Source organism: Petaurus breviceps, unplaced genomic scaffold (assembly GCF_028583685.1).
Source record: "Petaurus breviceps papuanus isolate PSGF00001 unplaced genomic scaffold, PetGlider_PUasm1.0 90847, whole genome shotgun sequence".
Lineage (NCBI taxonomy): Eukaryota > Metazoa > Chordata > Mammalia > Diprotodontia > Petauridae > Petaurus > Petaurus breviceps.
Genome location: NW_027187360.1, coordinates 8,239,870 through 8,252,676, shown reverse-complemented (window position 1 = coordinate 8,252,676; position 12,807 = coordinate 8,239,870).

Below are 12,807 nucleotides of genomic sequence, written 5' to 3'. Positions count from 1 at the left end.
GAAATTAAGTGCCCAGAAATTGAAATCAGGTCTTCAAATTCCTGCCCCTATTGTCTTTCCACTAGAGCACACTGACTCTTGAGGTACATTTTATCTAGGTATTTTTATTCCACATACATTCATGGACTATCTCTTACATGCAAGGCACTGTACTAGGTGCTTGGGAAAACAAAGATAAAAATAAGCCAGTCTGGGCCCCCAAGGAGTTTACATTCTCCTGGTAAAGAGATAACACATACACAGATAAATATAATACAAAGTTGAGACAATGGTGTGCTGGTAAAATGTTTAACAACTGACTCCAAAAATATATACATGCACAACACATTTTTAAGTTAAATATACATTATTAACATTTTCTCCACCACATTCTTAAGTCTAGACAATCAACAGAATAATAAATCAAGCCCTGATTTGTAGCATTTGCTGGTTTCTGAGGTGAAAGTGCTTATACTGATAACTGAACGATAAATAAGGTTTCACAAGCAGGTACAAGCTGGCTGCTGCATAACATTGTGTAGAGAGTTATACAGATAATTGAGAGATACAGCCAAAGGTCTCAGTGGAAATGAACTGAGGTGGGAATTTAAGTGAACAAGTAAGATGACAAAATGAAAATAAAATTACCAAATGATTTAAGTGTATTAACAAGTTCATTTTCTTTCTATGAAATTATGCTTGTCATTTTTTTCCCCTTTGGGAGGCACCTAAAATCTAATAATCAACAACAACTGAGGCCCCTCTGAAATTTAGTCTTCATTGAACATACACTTATGGATTATATCATTGCAATGAATCACTGCTCTGCGAACCTCAATTCCTTTGCTTACAAAAAAAAGAAGATTGGACTAAACTGTGCATACCCTTTGACCTTACAATACTACTAAGCCTATACCCCAAAGAGATTAAAGAAGTAAAAGGATCCATATATTCAAAAATATTTATAGAAGGTTTTTTTATTATGGCAAAGAACTAGAAACCAAGAGGGTGTCCAGTAGTTGGGAAATGGCTGAACAAATCATGAAATATAAATATAATACAAGATTATTGTGCTGTAACAAATGATGAAAGAAATGATTTCAGGTAAACCTGTGAAGACTTGTTTGAACTGATACAGAGTTAAGTGAGCAGAACCAGAAAAATTTAAACAATAACAACAACATTGTGAGAATAAAAAAACTTCGCAAAAATGTAATAATTCTATCAACAAAAGGATCAGCTACTATTCCAGGGGACTAGTACATGATACTGACCCATTGACAGAGAGATGATGGACTCAGGATGCACAATGAGGCATATATTTTTGGACATGGTCAGAATCTGTTCCACTTGAATATATATACATATAAATATATGTATACGTGTGTCTCTGTGTGTATATATGTGTGTATGTGTCTACATACACACATATGAATGTGTGTATATGCACATGTGTAAATGTATACACACGTATATATTGAATATATATTTGCTACAAGGGATTTGTTTTTCTTTGCTTTTTTCTGAGGGGAATAATGGAAGAGAAAGAATAATAAATAATGATATAATAAATGCCTCTTAAAAAAAAGAAAATGTAAAAAGTAAAAGAAAAAAGGGAGCTGGACGATATGGTTTAAAGCCTCTTCAAGCTCTAATATTCTGCATCAATTTTTTAAAGTTCTTAAGAAAAGTATTTAAAATATTACATTAGTAAAGGAAGTGATTCATACAGAACATTTGGGTTCCAGGACTTTTTTCTGTATCAACTGATTCAAAGGCTAACTTGGAATTTTTATAGCTGTTTTCCCACCATTTCCCTCAGAATGGCTATAAACCCAATAAATAAGATTAATCCACTACTGAACTCTTTGAGAGCAGTGACTATATCTCCAGTGCTAGCCCAGTGCCTGACTCATAGCAGGAAATTAATAAACAAAGCCTATTGACTACCCAAGTGCCTAAATAATTGACAATCTCAGTATCATTTTAACTCTCCTGTGTTTATGCCTTAGCTCCCCCATTATCTCTGAGGGAAGGGATACAATCTATTCCTCTTTGTATGTCTCAGGATGCCTACCACATAAGGAATAATCAATGACTATTTATGGAATGAAGGGATCCATTCTTGACTGACAAACAGAGAGTTAGCGGTATGTTATGAGATGTGTTGGAAGCCCCGTGTAATAGGAAAAGATTTCTGGATTTAGAGTCAGGAGATCTGAGTTTGTCCTGCTGCTTACCAGCTGTGTGACTCTGCACAAGTCTCTCTGGGTTCTCTGGTCCCAGTTTCCTCATCTATACAACAGAGTTAATAATATTTTACTGTCTACTTCCCAAGGCTGTTATAAGGAAAGTGCTTTGTAAATTGTAAAATACTATAGAGGTGATGGCTATGGCTATTATTCATGTTTTCTTCCTTGTCATTCAAATACCAGTCAACTCACTCACTCAACAAGTTTTTATTAAGTCCCTACTATATGCTCAAGACTTAAGGAGACAAGGCACTGAACCAGCTTTGGCAACCCAAAGACAAAAAAGGAAAAAGAAGAGAAAAGAAAAGAAAAAAGAAATAGGACCTGTCTTTAAGCAGTACCTTCTACACAGAGGGGAACCAACATCACACAGTGTGGCATAGTAGAGAGAGCATTGATTCTAAGGACCTGGATTTGAATCCTAGCTCTGACATTGATTACTTGTTTGACCTTGGGCAGGTGACTTAATTTCTCTGATCCTCAGTTCTCTCATCTCTCAAATGAGTCTGTTGAACTCCATGTCCTTTAAGGTTCCTAAATCCATATTCTTATGAAACTTTGACTCACTGGCCTCTCATCCCTTCTAAATCCAGATCTATGACCCTATAGACATAGATAAATCAATATAAATCATACACAAAGCAAATATTCAAGGGGGGAAGAAGTAAATATGACTAGACCCTCATTTAAGGTGGCATTTAATGAGCCTTGAATGAATCTAGGAATTCTAAGTGGCAGAGGTGAGTAAAAAATGCATTCCAGGTATGGGAGAGACATCCTGTACAACAGCCTGGAAGGTGGAGATGTAATGATATATATGGGGAATAGCAAGTAGGCCAGTTTGTCTGGAATGTAGAGAAAGTAAGGGGGATTGACGTGAAATCTGTCTGGGAAGAGGCTGGCAACAAACTGAGCAAGGCTTTACAAGGCTTTTAGTGGGGAATCACTAAAGCTACTTGAACAGGTGAGTATCAAGGTCTAATTCTGAGGTCTCACCTCAGTTTACAAAAGGTCCTTAAAGGATATTGAACCCAGAGGTTGGAGGTGGGGAGAAGAATTAGGAAGCTATTGCAACAGTCCAGGTGAGAGGTAACATGGGCCTGAACAAGGGCAGTAAATCCTGTTTTCTCCTTGTTCCAGTGGAAAGCAATAGTGGAATCATTAAGTAAGTGGGCATGTGGGTTAAGACAGTGGCAAAAACAGGAAATTATTTCACTCCCAAAAACTTTCTTGAAAGTAGTCTGAGTAATTGTTTCTTATCCAATTGGACATATTTTCACTTCCAGGATGACTCACATGGAGTACATACCTGTGAGCATGATGTTACTTCATTTCTCACACACACGCATACACGCACACACACGCACACACGCACGCACACACACACACACACACACACACACACACACCTCACAAACACTTTCCAAAACACCAGCTATGCTGCTTGGCTGAGCAGAACCAGAAGAAGTGAGAAGTGACATTTCTACATAGGGCACATTTTAACAAACAACTGTTTACATAATTGAAAAAAAAATACAGATTCAGTGAATGGCACAGGAAGCTCAGAGGTCATGGAGTTCTTTGTAATGTGAATGTTGAGGAGCTCTATTAATTTTCTGTTTAAGTCAGGCAAAGGTTTTACCACCAGCAGATCGGGCGTTGCAGCAATGTATTTCCAGAACTGCAAGGGTTGAGGTTGCCCAGAAACTGGCTCAGAGATTCCCCAGCTTGGTCCTCTCCTGGTGAGGTAATAATGTCCTCACCTCTAGGAGCCTTCCCATCTTCCCCTTTTACCAACCATCTCCCTTTATCCGGTTTTGACCCGCTTTGTGAGGACGATTCTCAGGGTCATAAAAATGTGACACAAGGAGAGACCTTGGAAATCACCTTGGTCCCGTTCTTTGAATGCATGAATCAGGACACAGACGCCCAGAAAACTTCGGTGATTTGCTGGTGGGCGCATAACTAATTAGCCTCAGGTTCTTCTGGCTCCAAATTCACTACTCTTTCCACTTTACCAGGCAGTCATTGGCTTTCCTATAATTTGACCATTGTTATTTCTTTTTTTTTTATTTATCAAATGCTTTATTAACTTCTGATTTACATCATTCATTTCTGCCAGATTTTGAGTTACAAATTTTCTCCCCGTTTTTCCCCTACCCACCGCCCCAAAATAGCAGTCCAACAGGACATCCCCTCCTCCAATCTGCTCTCTCCCATACCCCTTTCAACTTTTCCAGTGGATCTCTATGCCCCAGCGCCTGTAAATATCTTATTTCCCAATTACATGTAAAATAGTATTAATAATAGCATATATATATACATATATATATATGTTTTAAACATATGATTTTAAAACTTTGAATTCCGGATTCATTCCCTTCCTCCCTTGTCACCCACCCTTACTGGGAAGATAAGCAGTTCAGTATAGGGTGTACATGTGTGGCTAATGCAAAACAATAACATAGTAGATATATTGTAAAAGACTGACTATATTTCCCTCCCTCCTATCCCACCTCCCACTTATTCTCTTCTCTACTTTGATCCTGTCCCTTTTCAAAAGTGGGTACTTCCAACTTCCCTCCCCACCAGCCTGTCCTCCCTTCCATCATTCCCCTTCTCATCCCCTTCCCCTCCTACTCTCCTGGAGGGTGAGACACCCTATTTAGTGTGTATTTCATTCCCTCCTCAAGCCAAGTTCAATGGGAATAAGGTTGACCCATTCCCTTTTGCCTTCCTATTCTTCCCCTCCATTGTAACCATTTTCCCTTGCCTCTTCTATATGATAGTTTACCCCATTCTGTCTCTCCCCATCTCCTCTCATTATATTCCTCTCTCACCTCTTAATTTCAAATTTTAAGTATCATCCCTTCCTGTTAAATTTGACCATTGTTATTTCATTTTATTTATTAACATCCACATAATTTAAGTGGGCCTACTGCCTTGCTTTATACATTTTCCATGCTCAACAAATATTTGTAAATTAATTGATGCCACAACACAATGAATGAGATTACAATATAATGATCATTCAGTTAATCAATAAGGAGAGTCTTTGCCCTGGTTGTTTCCTTCATCTGATATATTTTTTGGCACCCTCTTCCAAATTTCTCCCTGGCACAGTGGGTAGGGCACCAGACATGGAATCAAGAAAACCTGAGTTCAAATCCAGTCTCACATACTTAGTAGATGTGTTACCCTGGTTAAGTCATTTAACCACTCCATGCCTCAAGTTTCCTCATCTGTAAAGTGGGAATAATAAAATCACCTAAACCCCCAAGGTTGTTGCAAGAATAAAATAAATGCATATTTGTAAAGCACTTTGCAAACCTTTAAGCACTATAAAATGCTAAGTATTATTATTCTTTTTTTTAGGTAATATGGATTAAGTGACTGCCCAAGGTTACACAGCTAGTAAGTGTCTGAGGTCATATTTGATCTCAGATCCTCCTGACTCCAGGGATGGTTGCTTTATCCACTGTACCACCTCGCTGCCCAGGCTCTCCTTTACAGCCCAATTCAAATACCAAATCTTCAAAGCTTTCTCTGACCTCCAACCTTCCTTCTCTTAAAGACCTTTCCTCAGTTCCGTGTTTCTCCTTCATGCACCCAACACAATTCTCTACACACAGAAGACACTTCATAAATGAATGAAAAGGAATGAAGGAGGGATGAAGGAATGAAAAACACAGCTCTTATAAATCTGAAGCATTTTTGGACACCTGGCCTTGCTTTCCATCCTTAACAATCTTGATCTGGTAATTAAACAGTTCAGCTCTTGAATCCCCTGCTCCCTTGTTCTATTTCTAGTTCTACCTTGCCAAATCCCAGACACCATCTGCCTTCTTTGCTCCTACACCAGGACTGCGAAGAGCTGTTGGAGAAAGTCATGCAACCAAGGCTGGGGTCCCTTGCTAATTTATGTGATCTAATCTCAAAGAGGATCTTACAGCTACAGGGTAATTTTTTTATTTTTTCCTGATTGACTACCATACTTTCCACCTAAGCTATTGTAAACCTCTTCTTTTCTTCTCCAGCCTCTCCCTCACAAGAGAGGAACTCACATCAGTTACACACAGACATGTTCATAGCTTTGATCTTGCCATGACCCACAAGGGTTCTACTTTTATGACCATGAAGTATGAAATTCTTCTGATAACAATCCTTTATCTTTCCATCCTATTCTATGCCTTACCTCTAACTTGGACCCCCGACTCAATTCTTTGTCCTTACTGTCCTCCAATCTCTCCCCACTTGGTTCTTCCCTAGGCTATCACCTTTACTTTGGCCATATTGTCTTTACATCCTCACCCCAAGCCCTTGGTGAATCAGTCCAATTCAGTTTTATCCTCTGTAGAGGACATGGGTGTGTATGAATGTATGTGTGTATGCATGTGTATGTGTGTGTATGTATGAGTGTGCGTGGGGGGGAGGGGGTGTATCTTCTCTTGTCCTATCAAGCCTTGCCAAACTCCAACCTTGAAATGCTCCCAGCATTTGCTCCTTTGCTCTGATTTACATGCTACTGGACAGAGCTGCTGAAAATCATGGAGCTATGTTGATCAGACCCATTACTAATTTATGTTTCATAATCTCAGCTGGACTCTCACTGCAATACAGTAAACTTTTAACATGTCCTTAATCCATTTGCTATCCCACTGATGAGAACAGCTATTCCAAAACTTTTCACCCTCCTTAAACCTCTCACCATACTACCTCTACCCATTCTCTCAACTGATGACCTCAATTCATATTTCATTGGGAAAAAATGAGGCCATTCTATGAAATCCCCCCCCCTCTCTTCTACTCCTCTTCTCACAGGAGTCAGAAGGATTTCCACATTTTCTTTTTCTTCATCACTGTCTTACATGATAAGGTGGCCCCTCTCCTTCCCTTCTATGTGCAGCCTTGCTCCAATCCCATCCTGTTATCTCCAGCTCATTACCCACACTAGCACCCCCACTTGCTCTAATATTCATTCTCTCCCTATCTGCTGACTCCTTTTCTGCTGCCTGCAAACATGCCTGAGATCTCTCTCATCATAAAAAAAAAAAAAAAGCCCTCACTTGATGGAATTATATCTGCTAGCTCTCACCCTATGTCTTCTCCACAGCTAAATTTCTTGAGAAAGCCAACCACTCCATGTGCATTTACTTCCTCCTCTTCTTTCCTCTGACTTTTAAACCCAAATCACTCCGGGTTCCTCTCTCACCACTCAGCAGAAACTGCTGTCTCTAAAGTTACCAACGAACTCTTAATCACTAAATCTTTTTTTGCAATTAAGCCTCTTTTATAATACTCATCCTTCCTAACTGCTCTGACTGCTCTGCTGGCACGGCTGATCATGTAGCAACTCTCATTCCTCTAAGTTTTCATCACACAGCTCTCTACTTGTTGGCCTTGTACCAGTCTGACCACTCCTTCTCAGTCTCCTTTGCTGAATCTTCAGCCAGGTCACAACCACTAACTGTGGGTATGTTCCAAGGTTCCATCTTGAGTCTTTTTCTCTCTTCCCTCTATGCTATCTCATTTGGTGATATAATCAGTGTCCATGAATTCAACTATCATTTCTTTGCAGATGATTTCCTGATAATATATATATATATAATCTCCAGTCTTAATCTCTCCCCTTAGCTCCAATGTCACACCAATAACTGCCTTTTGGACATTTGGATGTCCTGTAGGTATCTCAAATTCAAAAGTTCCAAACAGATCTCATTATCTGTCTCCCAAACCCTCTCCTCTTCACAACTTTCCTATTGCTGTCAAGCATGTTCCCAGATGCTTTGGCTCCCAATCTCAGTGTCATCCTCAGTTCCTCACTTGCACACACCCCATCTATCCAATATGTTGTCAAGTCTTCTTGTTTCTATTTTCTTAATATCCCTTGAACATTCCCTCTTTTCCACTTACCTGGTACAGACCCTTGTCACCCACCCCTTGCTAGTGCCTTCCCTCTAAGACAAGGAGTTCTTGGATCTCCAAGTGGGTGGAGATAGGGGGTTCATGGATCCCAATGGGTCCACAGGTACATTTTAGGGTATCTGCAAATTTGGGTTGGAAAAAATATTTACATCTTTATTTCCACTAATCACTATCTGAAATTTAACATTTCCTTCATTTATGACTATAGATAAAAGGGTTCATGGGCTGCCAAAGGGGTCCATGACACAAAAAAGCTAATAATTTCCTCTCTAAGATTACTTTCTATCTACACTCTATATATCTTGTATATAGTTGTATACTCTGTATATCTTGTACATAGTTATTTGCATGTCATCTGCCACTGGAATATAAGCTCCTAGATCAGGGAAACTTTGGACCTTTTTTTGTGTTCTCAGCACTAAATGCAGTGTCTGGAATATAATCAGAGCTCAATAATTGCATGTTGACTGACTGATTGATCTACTTTACTGAGAAAATTGAAGCCATCTGCTATAAGCTCCTTCTTTTCTTCTACTGGATACCTCAGAAGCCTTCTGTATCATTTGCATTGTCTCTTTTATTCCAGTATCTAAGGAAGAGGTGGCCCTTCTCCTTGGTTCAGGCCAATTCCTCCACTTGTGCTCCTGATCATTGATGGAAGTATGAGTTAATCAGTTATCAACTTTAATTATGCACCCACTACAAGCACAGGACCATAGAAAGAACAATCCTGGGTACAAATCTAACTTTAATAACTGCTGCTGACTCCCTTCTGGGTCATTGTGGTCAATTATTTAAAGTTTAGATTGTAACTCACATGTAGGCCTTCACAAAAATGGAGAGTAAAAAGGTACTCGACACTACAGAGATGAGGTATGGCAAAGGAGATTATTTCCTACACACAAAAGAAGTGATAAAGAACACAGAATACTCATAGAGTGAGTTCATTGATAGAATGAGTAAAAACAATATTCAGTAACTTGACCTACAACTATTATTACAATCTGCTAGGAAGTCGATAGCTGAACTTAATCTAAAAATGAAGGTGTTTATAGGCCTGCTGGTGAGCTACATTTTACATTTGGCCTTGATTCTGTACTCTCTCTCAAAACATTTGTAGTTCTGGCAAGCCAGCTCAGGGGCTGGGGTCCCTCCTCTTATCAGGACTTGTTTTCTCAATGCTCTCTGGGCTGCCAGTCAGCTCCACTCCTTGGACCCAGAACCCTCAGACCTGGGTTGGGGAACCTATGGCCTCAAGGCCACATGTGGCCTTCTGGGTCCTCAAGTGCAGCCCTAGAGGGCCACATGTGGCCTCCAGGCTGCAGGCTCCTCACCTCTACTGTGGACCTTTCAAATTCAGGAGGTAACCTCCAAGTCAGGACATTCACCTCCAGATGTTCCTTTAGTTACTCTGGAATGAAAATAGACATAAGAAAAGGTAACCAGAGACCAGGGAAGAGGTTTGATTAGCTACTTACAAGCTGCATGTGAAAGCTGCCATGGGCTAGAAGAAAAAAAACCACCACCAATCTCCCACTCCCACTCCGTCACCTGCAATTTAGTGTAGAAGAACACTTCTTGCCACATGGGAAAGTTGAGTTAAGAGAGCAAGCTGGAAGCAGGTCCCCCTCTTCCTCTTGTGAGGCCAGAAACACAAAGGCACAGGGGCCATTGGTGATTTTCTCTGTCACAGAAAAACTACAGCTCCTTTTAGGGATAAATCACTACATAGGTTGCACACAGGTAGGAATTTTATCATCCCCAAAGCGACCAAGTGCCAAGTCACACATATGGTCTGCTGAAAGTAGGCAGGGAATATCTGTGCATGCTCTGTACAAGACAAACTATAGAAAATAAATAAAAGACATAGTTTCTGCCCTTAGGTGATTAAGATCTACCTGGAAAGCTAGATGACACAGGGGATAGAATATAGGACTTGGCAGTAGGATGACCTGAATTTGAATCTTGCCTTGGGCACTTACTAGCTCTGTGACCCTGAGCAGGTCATTTAATTTCTCAGAACATGAGTTTCATCACTTGTAAAATGGGGGTTGTTTTGAGGATGAAATTAGTTAACATGTAAAGCACTTTATAAACCTTAAAGTGCTATATAAATGCTATTTATTATCATAATTATTAATTTATACATGGTTACGTAATAAGGCCCGTTAGTGTAAGATAACAAAAAGTAAGAGCAATTTAAAGCTAGGTGACTATTCAGAGTCTCTCTTCCCCAAATCTAGGTCATGCAAAATAGCTCTGGAATTAGAGACCTTGTCTTTCAGGAACAAATCTGAAAACTGGCTCACAACCAATACCACGGTTTTGTCCAAATCGAAGCATTCCTATTCCCATCACCTAACCCAGTATGTGAGCAGAAAAGGAATTGACAGGAGGTAACCCTAATAAGAACTCCTCATATTATACATGCTTTTGAAGCAATCCTGGGTAAAAAGTTCAAGTATTCTTATAACCATTTTACAACAAAGGAAACTGAGACTCAGAGAAGTTAAGTGACTCATCCAAAATCATTCAGTAAGCAACATCAGGAAAAGGGTTTGGAACCACTAGTTGTTCTGGCTCATTCCATCTGTCCTGCCACACAATTTGATAATGTCTTTTCAAAAAGTCTGAGCCACTTCCATTCCCAGAATTACTCAAATGGGAAGGTGAGGTGACAAAGAAGGTGACTTTCTGTGCTTGAATCTTTCCCCCCACTCAGCTCTCAGCAGCTTATGATGTAAGTGGTTCAGTGTTTGTTCATCTAGGGAAACATCGATTTCTTTCTATCATTGTGGAAGAAGTGAGCCCATCACAAGTCTGTGTTTTGTCTTGTAGATTCAAGAACAAAGCAGTCACTCTGAGCAGGGAGGAGGCTGGCATTTATCATTCAGTGACTCAGGAAGCTAATAGTTCCAGGTCCCTTTGACTGCCTTGGAAACAGGATATGCAGGCTGCCAAACTTCCAGGATCTAAAAAGCCTGCCTCACTTGTCTTACAGGGAAGCTTTATGAAAGTTAGAGCTACCAAAGATCTTAGTCCTACCATGTTCTTTTAGAAGTGGAGAAACAGAGCCATGGAATAACATGTCCAAAGTCACACAGTTAAGTGGAAGAGTCAAGATCTGAACCCTAGTTTTCAGATGCTAATTCCAGTGCTCTTCCTACCATCTTGTGTAGGTAGTAAGATTATCATCCCCATTTAGATAAATGAGGAAACAGACACCCAAAATGCTAAAAGAATTTGCCCAAGAACCCAAGAGGTAAACCCAGGAGATAAATTCTAAATCTTATACTCTTTCCATTTTACTACACTGTCTCTTTAATGTTATTCCTTGAGAAGATTTGTTTTTAAACTTTTGTTGTTGTTTTCAGTTGTCTGACTTTTCACGACCCCAGTTGGGGATTTCTTGGCAAAAATACTAAAGTGGTTTGCCATTTCCTTCTCCAGTTCATTGTACAGGTGAGGAAACAGAGGCAAACAGGGTTAAGTGACTTGCTCAGGGTCACACAGCTAGTAATTATTTTTAAGCTACATTTTTCCATATGAAACCAGGATATCTACTCTTGTATCTCTTACCATGGTGGTATTCTGATACTTCAAGGACCTGTGATTCTGTCATTTTTGGCACTCCCTCTTCTGATATTTATCACAGCCCCTCCAAGCCTTGGCAGACACTCATTATGAGGTACTGTGGTTGAAAGATGCATAAACTTGTGGTCAACTAGGTGATGAGTCTCCTCAGACTTAGCTAGGCTGGCACTGACAGAAAGTCTATCACCAGGGCTCCTCTTGAAGTATTTCCAACATGATACCACCTGCCAGAATTTGGGCTCTTAGACTCAATCTCCCAAAGCCCAGAGTCTGCATCAAGCCCCTAATCAGCCAATGGAGAAGAATATGAATCTTCCTCATAAAAAGGTAATTCAGCATTCAAGGGACAAGGACCCATGAGTTAGCATTAATATCTTTCTGCATCTCTTAGAATATAACAGCCCAGTCCCAGATCTCACAAGCAATATTTTTTTATTCAGTCATGTCTGACTTCCCATGACCCCTCCTGGGTTTTGTTGGAAAAGATGTTGGAGTGGTTTGGTTTCTCCAACTCATTTTACAGATAAGGAAACTGAGACAAACAGGATTAAATGATTTGCCCACAACTTAACATAGCTACCGTGTTTCCCCGATAATAAGACACTGTCTTATTATTCTTTTTGGACAGAAAAACACCAGAGGGCTTATTTTCAGGGGAGGGCTTATTTTAATGAACATTGACAGCAATTTTAATAAACAGGTAAATGTGAACAAAAAAAATGTACCTTTATTCAATAATGAATTCAATAAAGAACAGGATGACGCGCTCACTGCTGCAGCTCTGATTGGATGCAGCTCGGAGCACGGCGTGCGTTTCACTGGGGGGGGGGACGGTGCATAAAGAGGGTACTGTAATGTAGCATGTAGCGCAGGGGATCACCTTCACTACAGTAGCAATCTCAATAGGGCTTATTTTCGGGGGAGGGCTTATTTTAGAGGAATCTTACACAGTAAGGGGAGGGCTTATTTTCGGGATAGATCTTATTATCGGGGAAACACGGTAGTTAAGACACACTATTAAGTGTCAGAGGCTGGATTTGAACTCAGGTCTTCCTGA